The sequence below is a fragment of the Mustela nigripes genome, chromosome 6, assembly GCF_022355385.1.
Source record: "Mustela nigripes isolate SB6536 chromosome 6, MUSNIG.SB6536, whole genome shotgun sequence".
Classification (NCBI taxonomy): domain Eukaryota; kingdom Metazoa; phylum Chordata; class Mammalia; order Carnivora; family Mustelidae; genus Mustela; species Mustela nigripes.
The window spans coordinates 29,006,423-29,023,614 of record NC_081562.1 but is presented as its reverse complement, the minus strand read 5'-3'; the positions used below and the strand labels follow the sequence as shown (position 1 = coordinate 29,023,614).

Here is a 17,192-nt window from a genome sequence, read left to right as displayed (position 1 = left end):
AACACCTACCATGTGCCAGGAACTGTTGTAGACACCCAGAATCCATAAGAGAAAAGCAACAAATCTATCTTCTTTCATGAAGCTTACATTTTGACTGGAAAGCATACATAAAAAATTAAGTGGAAAAAGATACAATGACACATGGTAAGGAGAAAACGGACAGTAGGGTGGGGTTAGGAAGTGTTGGAGGAGTCCCTACAGAAATTTTTAGTTGGATGGCTGCAAAATCTTTACAACACCTACCATGTGCCAGGAACTGTTGTAGACACCCAGAATCCATAAGAGAAAAGCAACAAATCTATCTTCTTTCATGAAGCTTACATTTTGACTGGAAAGCATACATAAAAAATTAAGTGGAAAAAGATACAATGACACATGGTAAGGAGAAAACGGACAGTAGGGTGGGGTTAGGAAGTGTTGGAGGAGTCCCTACAGAAATTTTTAGTTGGATGGCTGCAAAATCTTTACAGAGGAATTGGTAAGTCAAACCATGCAGACCTCTGGAAAAGAACCTTCCAGGCAGAAGGAATAAGAGCAAAGGCTCTGAATTGAGAGTATGCCTAGAAGGTTTGAAGACAGAAGATTCCTGTGAATGAAATAGAAAGAAAGATAAAAAGAAAATGATGTTATTACCAGGTGGTATGGGCCAGGATGTATGTCTTAGTAAGTACTTTGATTTTTGCTCTGAGGCAGATGAAAAAAACATTGGAGGTTTTTTGTTGTTGTTGTTGTTTTGTAAAGACTGAAACAATCTCCGTCTGGCTTTAAAGGGTCATGCTGGTTGTGTTGAAAACAGACTGAAGGGGTAAAGCAGGACTCAGGAAGACTTGCCATAATTCAGAAATAGGTTTGTGCTAGTGTAGTCCTAGAAATCCTAAGACAGTAGTCCCCTGCCCCTGTATCTATGGAGGGATGTGTTCCAAGACCCTCAAGGATGCCTGAAACCCCAGACAGTACTGAATCCTATATATAACAGCTATGATGAAGTTTAATCTCTAAATTGGGCACAGTAGAAGATGAACAACAATAACTGATAATGAAATAAGATAATTAACAATAATATAGTATAATAAAAATTTTATGAATGTGGTCTTTCTCTCTCTCTCTCTCTCTGAGAATCTTATTGCACTGTACTCAGCCTTCTTGGGATGATGTAAGATGATAAAATGCCTCCATGATGAGATGAACTAGGGTAAATGATGCAGGCACTGTGACATAGCTTTAGGCCACTCTTGACCTTCTGATGATTCATCAGGAGGACCATCTGCTTCCAAACTATGACTGACTGCTGGTCAGGGAAACTGTGGAAGAGGGAAATCACAGAAAATGCAAGGGACTACTGTGATTGGATTTTCAGTATGATTTGAAGGTAAGGTCAGCAGGATTTGACGATGGGTTAGATGTGGGGTATGGAACAAAGACTAGATTCAAAAATGCCTCCGAATTGTTAACCTTAAGGAAGAGGAAAGACAAAGTTGTCATAAAGTGAGATGGGGGATTGTAGGAACAAGTTTGGGATGATGTAAGAACAAGAAGTCCAATTTTAGACATGTCAACTTAAAGGTGATTATATATCATTTAAGTGGAGATGTAGGTAAGCAGTTGGATATGAATTTGGAGTCAGGAAAGAGATCCAGAATACAGATACAAGTCTAAGGGTCATCAGCATATAGGTATATTTAAGGACAAAGAATGGATGAAATCACCAAGGAAGTGATCTTAGATGAAATGAGTATAAATTTAAGAATGAATCTTTGACTGAACTTGAAGATTAGAGGACTGGAAGGAGTAGAGAAAGAAGCAAACAAAAACAAAAATGAGGAACCAGGTAAGAGGAAAACTAGGTGAATATGTTGGCTTTTAAGATAAGGGTAAAAAGTGATTCATGGAATTTTTCCTGTGTTATATAGATCATAAATGCATAATTAAATGTCTTTGTATACAAATGAATGCATATGCTTGCTTGTTTATGTGGGGAGCAGTTTTTATTTTATAAAATGGGATCATACTATACCATCTAAAATGAATTTTTTACAGATTTTTTAAAATTAATTTTTAAAAATTAATTCATCATGAAAGAAATTTTTGTATCATCTTCACTCTTAAGAGAAAAGATGTTGTATTTTCAAGTGTTTGGTTGTCCAGGATTATTAAAGCAAAGTATTATTATAAGCTTAAAAAAACACAATACAATGAAAATATTGGCTATAATTATTAAACACTTGTTCTTTTCTATTTACTTAGCAAAAATCCTCTTTGTAAATAGAAAAAAAAGAAAAAGAAAAGCAAAGTAAGGAATAAGAGAATAGAAACAAACAAAAATATCAATTTTACTATTGCTTTTAATACATTTCAATGCATGTTGATTTTCTTTTATTAGAATGAGCAAGTATAGAGCAGAAATTTTTATGAAAAAAATCATGAAACAAAGGACAATTTCTTCTCATTCTTACCAGAGATAAACTGCTTTTTTTTTTTTTTCTCTCTAAGATTCTAACATCTATTGTTTTCACAGAGACAAACTGTATGGCAAATCACCTATGTGAGAACTCCATGATTTTCATTAGGTGAAAGAGATGAAAAAAATAAATTAACAGTAATTACAATATGTTACTATTCCCACATTTAAGACAGAAAAAATATGGTCCATTTTATCACTGAATCTGGAAAACTGTGAATGAGTTGAAGGCATCCTTTTAGGTTATAGAGAGAGCTCTCTTAAAGGTTCTTCTTAGTTTCCCTTAGGTTTCCCCCAAAAGATGCCAGGTTTTTTTTTTAAGATTTTATTTATTTATTTGACAGAGATCATAAATAGGCAGAGAGGCAGGCAGAGAGAGAGAGAGGGAGAAGCAGGCTCCCTGCCGAGCAGAGAGCCCGATGTGGGGCTCGATGTGGGGCTTGATCCCAGGACCTTGGGATCATGACCTGAGCTGAAGGCAGAGGCTTTAACCCACTGAGCCACCCAGGCACCCCAAGATGTCACTTTTTAAACGGTGACTTGGGTATGTCACAAGACATTTCATCTAAATAAAATAAAATAAAAATGAAAATCAAATACATGATTATTAAACATTAACTACACACAAGAAACCATGGTAGGCCATTTGTAGTTTTTATTATATTTCAGATCATTCACTGGTGTCATAATAGAGTGTATGGAAATATATCTTTAGAAGTAATTCTTTCAAATTGGATGACAGAAATCATGGTGCATATATTAAGGACTTTATTAATCAGAAGTAAGTACACTGCCAAGCACACTTTTTCAACCAATAGTTCTTATGATCCAAGGGCTAAAACAAATTAGACATAACATTTGAAATTTTCTGAGTATGACAACAACGTCGGAGCTGCCTGAATGGGAAACTGTCAGTGAATAAAAAAATAACAGAGGTGGACAGAGTTAAGTCTTTTTTTTCTTCCTCCACTGCCTATTAAATGCTACTCTCCTTCTTCTTCATTTATACTTTTTAGCTTTCAAAAAGTCAGACAAATTGAAATAGATTCCATGTGCAAAAGATCTTGCTGAACAGGCTTGTAGTAAACAAGTAAGAAAGGATTGCATGTTTGGAAAGATTGCTAAACCGGTATTCTAAACCGAGCACGTCATCTCAGCTCTGCGGCTGTTTAATCTTGCCTTTTATGTCTTTTTGCCCTCTGTTCTCACTGTTGAGTGACCAACCTTCAGCCTTGTCTCTGCTGTTGTTCATGTTTCCTTTCTATAGATGCCAATCTTTTCCATATCTTGCCAAGAACATGCACCTGATGTTCTAAACCGATATTTTGAATGTCCTATTTCTTTCAGAAAATAATTTTCAAACTTCAGTTCTTACTCTCATTTGTCATGATAGTTCTTGCCTTTTCCAAGACCTCATTTCATTTCACTTGTTTACTTTGTCTGTTGACAATTCAGCTACCCTTGAATGGAGGGTGATGAATCTGAGCCTAGAATTCGGTGGAATGGAGATTTTCTTTTCTCCCTTCCTCCCTTCTTCTTCTTCTTAAAAAGCAATATTGAAATACAGTTAGTATACATTGTCTTATTTAGTTTCAGGTATACAACATATTGACTGGACAATTCTATTCAGTAGTCACCACAATACATAGAGTTGCCATCTATCACCATACAACATTATTACAATATTATACACTATATGCCCTGTGCTACACTTCTCATCTACATGACTTACTTATTATGTAACTAGAAGTTTGTCTATTTCACCCACCTTCCCACCTGCCTCCCCTCTGGCAACCACCAGTTTGTTCTTCATATTTAAGAGTCTGTTTTTGTTTTTTCCTTTTTTTTTTTCTTCAGTTTCCACATATAAATGAAATCATACGGTATTTTTCTTTCTCTCCCTGATACCCTCTAGGCCTATCCATGTTGTCACAAATAAGATCTTATTCTTTTTATGGATGAATAATATTCCATTATGCATATTATAATATGCATATCTTCTTTATCCATCCATCTATCAATCTCCAGTTGTTTCTATTTCTTGGCTATTATAAATAAGGCTTCAATAAACGTAGAGATGCATCTATCTTTTTGGATTTGTGTTTTCATTTTCAATACCCAGTAGTAGAAATTACTGGATCGTATGGTATTTCTGTTTTTAATTTTTTGAGAAAACTTGATCGATCTGAGACTCACATCCCCTTCACTGTGTATTTGTTTTGCTCTAGGTTATTATACATGTCCCTACTCAGATCTAGACCAAGAAGCCAGGTTGATGCACAAGAATCCTAATTCATTTTGTTGTATCCAATAGTGGTTTATTGAAGTGGGGCTGCTGAATGGAGGTTCAGTATCATGCAGGTTCTCTGACCTGGGAAACTCTGTGACCTTTACAATAGAATTGTTTTGTGATAGTCCCAGCCTCTCAATAACCAGTTTTGTGGCTGGACTGGCTTTTGTGTTTCTTATGATGGTTGCAAGATGCCCTTAACAGTTTCTGCCAGAAACTTTAAAAGAGACATGGTTTATTACTTACAAGTCCTGGAGATTACACAACACACCTGGGGCCACATACTGAGGTCTCAAATAGAGACCAGTGCATAAGACTGTGGTTTTGCTTTTATTGGTGTCAAGGGTGAGGGCCTAGGGTTTTGCAGGATCAATCTTTATTTTTAAACATAAGAGAGGGAATTTAAAACACAGAAGAGGAAGGAAAAAAAAAAAAAAAAAAGGAAAGGAAAGGCCAAATGGTCAGTTATCAAAATCAACCAAGATCTCTAAAACAAAGGGGCCTGGGAGGCAAGTGCTGGTGGTCCTTTTTCGATGTAGTTGTATGACTGGCAATGCCAGTGGTGCCTCAGCAATAAAGCTTAAGCCAGACACTTAGATTACAAAAAAGAAAAACCAACTTACACAAGGCTTACACTACAAGAATAAAGATAGGAAACACTCTACCCCAAAGCACAGCTCCTCCTTCTTTCTTTTTTTTTTTTTTTCTTTAATTTAATTTTATTTCTTCAGTGTTCCAAGATTCATTGTTTAGGCACCACACCCAGTGCTCCATGCAATATGTGCTCTCCTTAATACCCACCACTCGGCTCACCCAACCCTCACCCACCTCCCCTCCAAAACCCTCAGTTTGTTTCTCAGGGTCCAGTCTCCCACGTTTCATCTCCCCTCCGATTTCCCTCAGTTCACTTTTTCTTTCTTTCTTTTTTTCTTTCTTTCTTTCTTGGGCGGTAAGGAGAAAGATGGTTCCCTGCACTGTTCTAATTCAGAGGATGGAAGCATGGTGAGTATTCTGAGGTTGAGTATTTCAACACTTGACCATGGACAATGCATTAAGTAGGAATGTACCTCTCAACTTTACCAAATAGTTTTTGCTTACATTCAGCTTACTCTGTTATTTTCTGGTTTTGGCATTTTAGTCTTTTTGCATGTGTTCATAGATACTGACTGTGAAGTTGAGAGAAGTCCCATCATGCACTACAGAATATCTACATGTGAACTAAAGGGTTTTGAAGCTCATCTGAAATCAAAGCAGCTATTCCAGATTGCTGGTTATATATACCCATATTTCCTCTAAGACTTCTGTGACAGTTATTAGATTGGGCTATAAAATTTTGTGATTATATTGAAAAACACATAAAGAAGCACTTTCATGTAGAAATGCAAGGTCATAGCAATAAAGAATTCAGGGTCCCAACTTTTATATTAGTCTATCTACTTCTGAGTTCTTAAACAAAAATATACCATTCCAGGTCTGTAAAATTTAAGGGGCAATGAGAATCAGAGAAAATCTTTATTTAAATTTGCAAGGAATGATTTCCAAATTTGCACATACATATTCACATTATTTTCTGAACCCAATTATAAATAAAGGCCTATATTTGTTATGTTTACTATAAATAAATCCATAAATACACTAGACAAATGAATAACTTTGGGCTTGAAATCAAAGATTTTCCAGCTCCATTACCAACTGCAGTGTGATATTGATTATTAATCACAAAATGACAGAACTTTAAAATCCTCTTAAAAATCAATTAGAATGATGTTTCAATGTACTATTAAAAGCCACATTTTCTTTTTGATACATTTACAAATGTGATGTCCCCTTAAAGGATTTGATAATTTTTCCATGGTATATTTGTGGCTTTTTATTGCTGATCACAATGCAACTAAGTATGTTTTCCTATTCAAACTAGTATGGAGGCTGTCAGGCTTTAGTGTACATAATTGAACTTTGCAGCTATAAAAACATAGTAATACATATGCAATATAAAAGTACAACCTTGAAATTTTGACCTTCCATCTCCTCAGTTGAAAACAAATCATCGAGGTTACTTTGTTGATTTTAGACATAGTAAAAGTCCTGGAGAAGTTCAGTATCTTGTCAAGTGTTGTACTACTTGTATATGGAAGAACTGAAGATGCTGAATCAGCATTTCCACAGTATCACACAGTCCAGCAAAGACAGAATCCACTGATACCATGCCCCAGGTTGATATAATGTGCTCAGGTCTCTACTGTTTTCTGATTTTCCTCTGGGTACTAAGTTAGGACTGTTTTGAGCATCTCTGCTTCCTGTATCTTCTAACTGTCATCCTTTGGAGCACAAAACAGTTTTCCAACTTTAACCATGCCACTTAACCATAGGCATACAGGAGGCAGGAAGAAGGGGTGCTTTCTTCGAATAAATCACCTCATGCCTGGGTGCCTGGGTGGCTCAGTGGGTTAAGCCTCTGCCTTCGACTCAGGTCATGATCCAGAATCCTGGGATCCAGCTCCACCTCCTGCTCTCTGCTCAGCAGGGAACCTGCTTCCTCCTCTCTCTGCCTGCTTCCCTGCCTACGTGTGATCTCTGCCTGTCAAATAAATAAATAAAATCTTTAAAATTTTTATAAAAAGAAGTCACCTTATGCCTTATTAATCCAGAAATATAACATATGACCACCCTTATTTCAAAGGGGTCAGGAAATATTTTATTTTTTAAGCAAGACATTGACATATCAAGCAATATTCAATCCATTACTGAATATCCAGTATCCAGTAAATACTGAGCAATTGGAAGTATCTGTCTCATATACACTTGTGTTGCTATTGATATGAATGGATATTTGTAGTGACTGTCAAGAGTAGCTAAATTAATGAGCTACATTATTTATGTCAGCTTCAAGTAATAAAATGGCTTTCCTAAATTTTTATTTGGCCTCTTTATAGGTCTTCTAGTACTAATGATCTTTTCTTTTTAAATTCAAGTCTCTATCAATAACCAATATTGTTCTCTTTTCAAATTTCACTGGTGGATAAATTATACTGTAAAATGACGGGGATTTTTTCAGTCTTATAAATAAGTCATGTTCTTCTAGGTCAACTGAGTGGCACATCTGAATCAACCAACTCATGCTAATGTTTATTCATTAAAATCTTATGAACATCAGAATGAACTTTAATGATATTGTAAGCTACTAATGTATTTTTCAAATGAGGTTCTTTCCAACAAGAATATTACAACAACATTATGATGTTTCACAGCTTTTGAAAAGAACTTGTCTTTAAGTTATCCTCCTATAATTTTTTTTTTCCTCCAGTGATTGATGGAAGTTGAGTTTAAACAAAATAGTGACATGTTTTCTGGAAAGTATGTAGATCATAACAATTCTTTGTTTTTCAAGTAAGTGTATATTTATGTCTTAATGAAAGATTTTATTGTGGAATTTGAAGTGTCTAGTGAGAATTTATGGAAAAGTGAGGTGAAATTATCCCCTAGTCAATGGTCTCTCTCTCAAAAAAATTTTTTTTAAATACATTAACAAGCACAGAAAAAAAAAAAAAGTGGTTAACAGAGGTATCCAAGAACAGATTTAGATTTCTAGAACACTATTTAGAACCTTTTTTCATTAAGAGTTCTGTTCATTTTGTCCTTATGACATCATCTAGCATATCAACTCCCAAAAACTTAGCAGGTAGAGTTACTTAAGAAGGCCTAAGTAAAAATAATTACACTTAAGTTTCTTTTCCATAAGAAACAGATTTTTTTTTTAAGATTTATTTGAGAGAGAGAGTGTGCATGTATGAGGAGTGGGGTGGGGTTAGGTGCGGAAGGGGCAAACGGGAATGAGGGGTAAAGAGAAATGAGCCCAAAGCAGGGCTCAGTCTTACAATGCTGAGATCATGAACTGAGCAGAAATCAAGAGTTGGACACATAACCAACTGAGCCACCTAGGTACCTCAAGAAATAGTATTTTTAAAAGATATCACTGTTCCTGGTCAGGGTCTGCTGCACAAATTATAAGACTGGTTATGAGAATCACATACATTGAGCTATAAATTATGGATCTCTACAGTGTTTTATAAGAAACTTTCTAAAATCTGGGAAACATAATCAGTATTTTTGCAATATTTAATTTTTTTCATGAAATCAATGCCCAAAATAGTATGGAAGAAGAGCTATAATTTACCAGAATAAATCGAGTGGCCTGGTGCTCAAAGGGACAGACCCTGAGATCCTTTAGCAATATCGCAGTGGTTGTACTAGGAAAGAAACAACTGTAGTAATTTTTACTAACACTGGCAAATTTATACTGACATTGATGGGTTGCATATGATCAATAAATTTTTTTTTAGATTTTTTTTTTGAGGCTTCCAAAATTCATTGTTTATACACCACACCCAGTGTTCCATGCAATATGTGCCCTCCTTAATACCCACCACCAGGCAAAAACAATTAAGTGAAACAAATAAGATTTTCCATGTTAATAAAAAAGAAAAAAGTAAAAAAAGTAAAATTGTGTTCCTAGAATAGCACTCTTTCCTAGGATGGGTGGGTGAAATATTTAGGAACACAGGCTCAACCTGTCATTTACACAGATTCAGCTCCATTTCCTTTATTTTACCATCTGTCACCTTGGTAGAGTGCACTTTGTGAAATACCAACAGGTAAAATTCACAGTCTATGGAATATTTATTCTTAAGAATGCAAATGGCACTTCCAGGCATTATAAATGGCTGGTACTTACCTGCTCTGTCTCAATATTCTCAATAAAATGGGTATAATCATAAAAATTACCTTGTGAGTTTGCCTTAAGGATTAAAAGAGGTAATGCATGTGAGGAGTTGATTCAAGTGCCTGGAATACGGTACGTGTTTACGTAAGAAATGCCATTAGGACTTGCTGACTCCATTAGTAAAATAAACATAGATCATCAGGTTCAATACACCTCAATTTAGGTCTGTACCATCTCCAACCTTTTCTTCTTTATTTATTCCAAGGTTTCCCAAGAAAGATTCTCTCTGAATTTCCCGTTGAAACTGGGCACAAACTGAGATTCAGATATCCATTAAATGTCATTTATGTGTTATTACAAACTACCCTCTATTTTATTATGCAACTTCTGTGTTAACTATACAGCAGCAAAAGTCCAGGTTATAGCAACATTCTTTGGTATATATGAAATACTTGGGAATAGTTAATCCCTAATCTAAATCCTTGACATGTGCAGGTGACACATACACTCACAAGCATGTGCTTGGAAGCACTTTTAGCAAAACACAAATTAAATTGACAGAAAATGATAGTAGAGGCTTCATATGCAGTGAAAAGGGACTATGCTAGCAATACTATAATTGCACTCCACCTAAATTACATTCATTAAAGAGATAAAGAGTTTGCCAGATAAAATTTCAATCTATTGCTAAGATTTTGGGTAGCTAATCCTGCCCAAAGTAATTCAATCTCTACTTCACAGCTATGCAACTAGTCCCTTTAGACTATCCCTGATAGTCTTTAAGTGAAATGTTAACATATCATATGAACAGATTTGGGGAACAACATAGGAAAATCTAAAATGGGCACTTATAGTCATTAAATTTTTTATTAAATTTTGATATTATTATAGTATATATATTATATTTCTAAATAGATCTATTAAATAATTCCAAATCATTAAGAGCCGTGCTTTCTATGTATATATATATATGTATATGCCGTGTGTGTATGTGTGTGTAAGTGTGTGTATGTACGTATGTGTATGTGCATATATATATATATATATGTATTATGATTGTGGAAAAAAGACTTAGCTGAAAACGTTTTTTCTTCATGTGCTTTACTGTGCTCAGAAGAATCAGGATTTTGTCTATTGTATTCACACAATTTCAGAAAAGAGAGGAATTTAGCCATTGGGATATTTGAGTATCAGTTTTTCATTGCATGCAATAATGAAGTAATACAATAAGGCAATTGTACAATGCCTTAACCCAATATAATTTTTCATTATATTATTGATATCATTTTTCCTATTCACACTCAACTATAAAAAGTTGAATTCCATTGCTCTGACAAAATATTTTCATATATTAAGTTAATTGTAACTAGTATTAATCAAGATCACATAATTTTATGATCATTTTTAATAGTGATTCTTCTATAACTTCCTACAGGAAAAAAGTCAATATTTTCATCTATGTTACAGAGATCCTAGAAATATTACAAATGCATTGATGATATTAAATTCTTAAAATGTTGTTTCAAAGTAACCAAAATCACTTTAGCACACTATCTTGAAGTTGTGCATCATTACTTAGAATAGAGGGGAAATAAAGAAACTAAATCTTAAATTGGTAGTAAAAAAGTTAATGAACCTCTTTTCCTTTCTAAATTATACTGCCAGCATGAATTAAAACTAGTTTAATAGTCTGCACAGAATATGTAGATACAAAGCCATAAAATCTATTATTGAAAATCCTATAGCTTGCTAAAATTAGTCATTGAATAAGGAAACCAGGGTTTACAAATCTGGGTGTGATCACAACAGTAAAAAAAAAAAAAAAAGCATATAATGCAATTGTTCCTGTGACTCCAAAATATTGAACTATGTTTGGAGGAACATTTATGTATGCTATGTAATCTGACCCACCTAAGAAATCTTACAACAATGGATATAAAAGCATATCATACTTTTCAGAACAGTTGCTGGAATATCAATAATTATTTAAAAAATTATATACTCTATAAAAACGTTATATACTTTCTCAAACATTTTTTTAAATCAAAAACTTTTTCAATAAGTCTGAGAATATTGGGCCCAACATTTTTTTAAAGGTTTATCTTAGAGAGTGCGACTGTGTGCATGGGGAGAGAAGCAGGGGAAAAGGGAGAGACAGAGTCACAAGCAGGCTGCTTGTGAGTGCAGAGCCTGGGCTCCATTCCTATGACCCATGAAATCATGACCTGAGCCAAAACCGAGTGTGTATCAAGCAACAGACTGAGCTACCCAAGTGCTCAAAGATTCCAAAAATATAAACCATAAGTTAAATTTGTTTTTTACATAGTGCTTGCGTCAATATTATAACATATTAAAGTCAACATTGAACAAATAGATTTTTACAATTAATTATTCAGTTTTCAACTAATTATTTCATTTTGAAATGACTTAGTGTTGGAAAAGCAAATAATAAATACCTAATGTAGAAAATCAGAAGGAATATGTTGTACAATAAGTAACTACATATGGAATAAGAGAGATTCATTTTTTTTTAATTTGTATGAAACAGTATTTTTTTAATTTAAGCATAATGAACATACAATTCTTAGTAGTTTCAGGTGAAACTATAACAATTCAAGAATTTTAAACTGTATTTAGTGCTCAACACAAGTGCAGTCACCATCTGTCACCAAAGTTATTAACATGTTATTGACTATATTCCCTATGCTGTACTTTTCATCTCTAAGATTTATTTTGTAACAAAAAATTTTTAACCTCGGGCGCCTGGGTGGCTCAGTGGGTTAAGCCGCTGCCTTCAGCTCAGGTCATGATCTCAGGGTCCTGAGATCGAGTCCCGCATCGGGCTCTCTGCTCAGCAGGGAGCCTGCTTCCTCCTCTCTCTCTCTCTGCCTGCCTCTCTGCCTACTTGTGATGTCTGTCAAAAAAAAAAAAAAAAAAATTAACCTCTTAATCCCCTGTATCTATTTCATCCATCCCCCCATTCACCTTCCCTCTGGCAACCACCAGTTTGTCCTCTGTATTTAACAGTCACCTTTTTCACTTATCTCTCTTTTTCCTTGTGTTGTTCCTTAAATTCCACATGAGCAAAATCATGGGGTATTTGTCTTTCTGACTTATTTCCTTTAGCATAATGCCCTCTAAGTCCATCCATGTTGTCGCAAATGGCAAGATCTCATTCTTTTTTATGGATGAGTATATCCCATTGTGTATATATACCATATTTTCTTTATCCATTTATTGATGGTCACTTGGGTGGCTTTCATATCTTGACCATTATAAATAATGTTGCAATAAACATAGGGGTGCCTATATCTTTTCAATTTAGCCCTCACATTTTCTTTGGGTAAATAACCAGTAGTAGAATTATTGGGTCATACGGTCATTTTACTTGTAATTTTTTTAGGAATTTCCATATTGTTTTCCACCAATTTTCATGCCCATTAGCAGCGCAAGAAGGTTGCTTTTTCTCCACTACCTTGCTAACACCCATTATTTCTTGTCTTTCTAGTCTAGCCATTCTGACAGGTAGAAGGTGATATCTCCCTGTGGTTTTGATTTGATTGGCACTTCCCCAATGATCAGTTATGTTGAGCATCTTTTCATTTGTTGACCATTTGTATATCATCTCTGGGAAGTCGTCTACTCAGGTCCTCTGCCAATTTTTAAACCAGATTATTTGGGGGTTCTTGGTGTTGAGTTGTGTGAATTATTTATATGTCTTGAATGTTAACCCCTAATTGGATATATCGTTTGCAAATATCTTCTCCCATTCAATAGGTTGCATTGTCATTTTGCTGATGGTTTCCTTTGCAGTACAAAAAGCTTTTCATTTTGGGGTAGTCCCAGTGGTTTATTTTTTGCTTTTGTTTCCCTTGCCTGAGGAGACATACTTAGAAAATGTTTCTATGGCTGATATAAAAGAAATCACTGCCTATGTTTCCTTCTAGGAGAATGTATTTCCTCTAAATACAATTTGGTACTATCAATATTGGGAGTTTGGTCCTGGGGTTAAATTAATTACTTACGTGTTATGACTCTAAGACTAGTATTTTCATCTAAAAATTATATGATTTAAAGGAAAACTGATTTAAATGAATATATATTCCTAAATAGTGTTCTAAATTATTGTTTTTATTTTTTTCTACTATGTAATTCAATATGTTACTGAAAACAAAGTATGAGCTACAACTGATCAAAAAGTTAATCTTTTAGGGTCGGAAATAAGACTTGATTCTTGAATGCTGAGGGATAAGGAAAGAAGGAAATAAGACATTTAGTAATTGGATATGCCTGGTTCTTTCTCAGATACTACAAAGCCCCTTTAGACTAACTGGGCACCTAAACCTAATAATATCACCACTAATATCTTTATTAAAACTGAACGGCATTCTCTTCTTCTGAAAAATGGAATACTACCAAAGTTCAATTCTATCTGCTGTACTGAACAGAGAAACCATTTACAAGATATAATGAAGCCAGAATCTCTTTAAAAATACATGAAGGGCAAATGTGTTTTCTTTATGAGCTTCACAAATTTGATGCACGTTCTAATTTCTTTCTGTTGTAGCTTCTAGGGTTCCATTGATCTTGTGGCGTGGGAGGACTGTTACAGTATGAATCTGTTACCAAAAGCTATATGACAGCATTAATTAAGTTGTGCTTTGGGAAAATGAAAGCAAGCAAAATGCATATTTGCTTTTCTGCCAATAAATGCTTAAGTATAGCAATGTGCAGGAATTCCTAGTACATTCATCAATTTGATTTTTTTTTCTTCTTTTGTTGTTTCTTTTGTTGTTTATTTCTTCCCTTCCTTTCTTCCTTCTTTCATTTGCTTTAGTGATAGCTTCTAGGTTTGTAATACAAAGCCAGCTAACAGGCATGGATGTACTACAACCCCTTATTTATAGAGAAATTTAAGAAAAACACATGAAATAAAATTGAGTTTCAAGAACCACTGGAGGCCATAAACAACCTTCTTAAATAATTTGTATTTTTCATACATATGTGGGTGTTTAGTTTGTGTTTTGCTAAAAGGAGAAAAGCTGCTCTTTATAGTAAAACTCCAACTCTATGAGAAATCATCTAGAGTCACCATTTTGAAGAAGATGATGCCTCTTTTATGATCCTCTGTCTAAATAGCTTTCTTACATTCTTACTCTTATTCCAAATAAGCTTTCACTTCATTTGCCAAGTTGCCTTTCTTCCAAGAGAACATTTTTTTAAATGATGAAGTTCACAGGTTCTGTTTTGTTATGTCTTAACTATATCTGTGTGAAGGGACAAAGCATAGATTTAAACTCCTTCTTGTTGCTTACGTAGTCTTCATTTACCTCTCCTGTCTTGTGTCCAGCCCTCCCCTGCACCGAGACCTCTGTTTTCCTCCTGACATGCTGTTTGCATTGCCACTTTCCATCCCCTGCCCCCTTGAGAATTCTTACTCATTGTTAAGGTTTAGCACACGGGTCTTCCTTTCTCAGACCCCTCAGCCTCTCTCAAGTAAACTAACTTTTTTTTTTTTTTTTTTGCTATTATATTTTGTTAATGACATTGTAGTGACTGCCATATTTTATTTTTCAAATATTTATATTTAATTGGGCTTTGAAGTCCATGAGGACAGGGAATGTGTCCTGTTCCTTCATTTTCTTTAAGATATAATTGTTATGGTTGCTATTATTTTATTAAGGAATACCTGCAACAGATAATTTCTTCACATTTCCCTTCACCCCTTGCCTTGAACTTCTATCAAAGTGAATGACCGAGGTGCCTGTGTGGCTCAGTGGGTTAAAGCCTCTGCTTTCAGCTCAGGTCATGATCTCAGGGTCCTTGGATCGAGCCCTGCATTGGGCTCTCTGCTCAGTGGGGAGCCTGCTTCCTCCCCTCTCTCTCTGCCTGCCTCTGCCTACTTGTGATCTTTGTCAAATAAATAAATAAAGTCTAAAAAAAAAAAAAAAGTGAATGACAGATATGTTCTGTCCCATGATTATTACAAGATATATTTATTGACTGCTACTGGGTATGAGAGCAGGCATTATTCTTGGTGATATTCATACAGAAGTAAGTAAGACAGAATCTCCAGTTTAGGGGGATGAGTCTTTTATGCTTAAGGATAAGTTGATTATTTAATATTAAAATAAATGGATTTTTCAATATCAAGTATATAAAATATTGAAATCCTGCATAACTGCCTAACTAGTGGGAATGGATTTGAAGAGGAAAAGAAATCTACATTAGTACATTTGTATCACTTAAAAGGAAAACTTTATCAAACCAAATGCATTATATTTTCCTTATTTAATTAATTTGCTCAAAGTAATGTCACATTTTGTTTACTTCTTATTTGGATTATTATCTTTCTAGCACCACTATCTCTTTTTACTGGTATTTCTAATTTCCTTTGCTTTTCTTCTGTTTCTCAATTGTGTATAGAGTAAGAAATAATTATCTTCAACAAATCATTAAGTTGACCCATGGTTTAATAATATATTTGTTAAAAGGACAATATTGGGCAGATTTCTTAGACTTCAGTAATTCTATAATCCAGAGACTTTCTTTAAGTGCACTCAAGGACTTTTCAATAATTAATTGATTACTTGAATTATATTTGGCTTTGCTAAAGTATACCTTCAAATGATACCTTTTAGAAAGTGGAGACTTACTTCATCTTTGAATTCTAAAACTGTTGTTATTTTGTTCACACTTGCTTGATAGTTTAGCTGGGAATGGGATTCATATTTCAAAGCAGTTTTTAGTGGAGACATTAAGAAGCATTTCTGCATTTTCTTTAAATGTTTGGGTTGTTCTGGGGAGAAATCTGTTGCCCTTTTCGACCATACCTGTCTAAATTTCAACTAAATCCCCCACACACTCTTACCCCTAGAAAAGAAGGGATCATGTATCTCATATATTTTTTTCTTATTGTGCCTCTAGTGGTATTTCTACTAGAACAGGTACTCAGAAAGACTGTTATTGATAAGATGATGATGATAACATGAATGATTTTATATTCACATTTAAGAAATAAGCACAAACCTTTCTCTCACCCGCTCTTCCTTAGTTTAACATTTCATCTACTCCATGCAAAGGAAAAAACCCAAGTCCTCTGAGCTTCCTTTTCAGTGTCCTAGCAATGACAGCATTAAAGTATCTTGAATTATATACTGTTTTTTGCATCTCCACAGTTGCCACCTCCTCCCCATTCATATGTTGTAGCCCTAATCCCCAGTTTGAGAGTATTTAGAGGTGAGGACCTTTGCAATATAATTAGGTAATGAAGGTGGGGAGATCACAAATGGGATTAGTACCTTTAGAAGAAGAAACATGCATGATGTCTTTCATTGTTATGTGAAGGTAAAGCAAGAAGACATCCATCTACAATCCAGGAAGAGGACTATCACCAGAACACCATGCTGCTGGCACTCTGATCTTGGACCTCCAGCCTCCAGAATTTTCAGAAATAAATTTCTATTGTTTAAGTCACCCAGTTTATGTTATTTGTTATAGTTGTGCAAACTGATTGAGACAACAGTGATTGTCATCTCTTACTAAAGTAGACTTCTTACTTGTTCCTTCTAATATCCAACTCCAATAATCCTCAGACATCACTAGAACCTATACTTAGTCCTACTATCCTCATCCTCACTACCCTCGTCCATCTCCCTACCTCTATATGTGTTCATAGGTCTTATTTTGCTTATTTTCCCGAGTGACCATTGTTACCAACACCT

General features: G+C 34.7%; 1 long non-coding RNA gene across 1 annotated transcript in view; it reads left to right on the top strand.

The window, feature by feature from the left end:
* LOC132020526 (uncharacterized) overlaps positions 1-16,972 on the top strand; it is a 26,514-nt gene extending 9,542 nt beyond the window's left edge. The window contains exons 2-3 of the long non-coding RNA XR_009405012.1: positions 5,703-5,750; positions 16,816-16,972. This is a non-coding gene — a long non-coding RNA (uncharacterized LOC132020526). The remainder of the gene's footprint in view (positions 1-5,702; positions 5,751-16,815) is intronic.
* Positions 16,973-17,192: the final 220 nt, after the last annotated feature.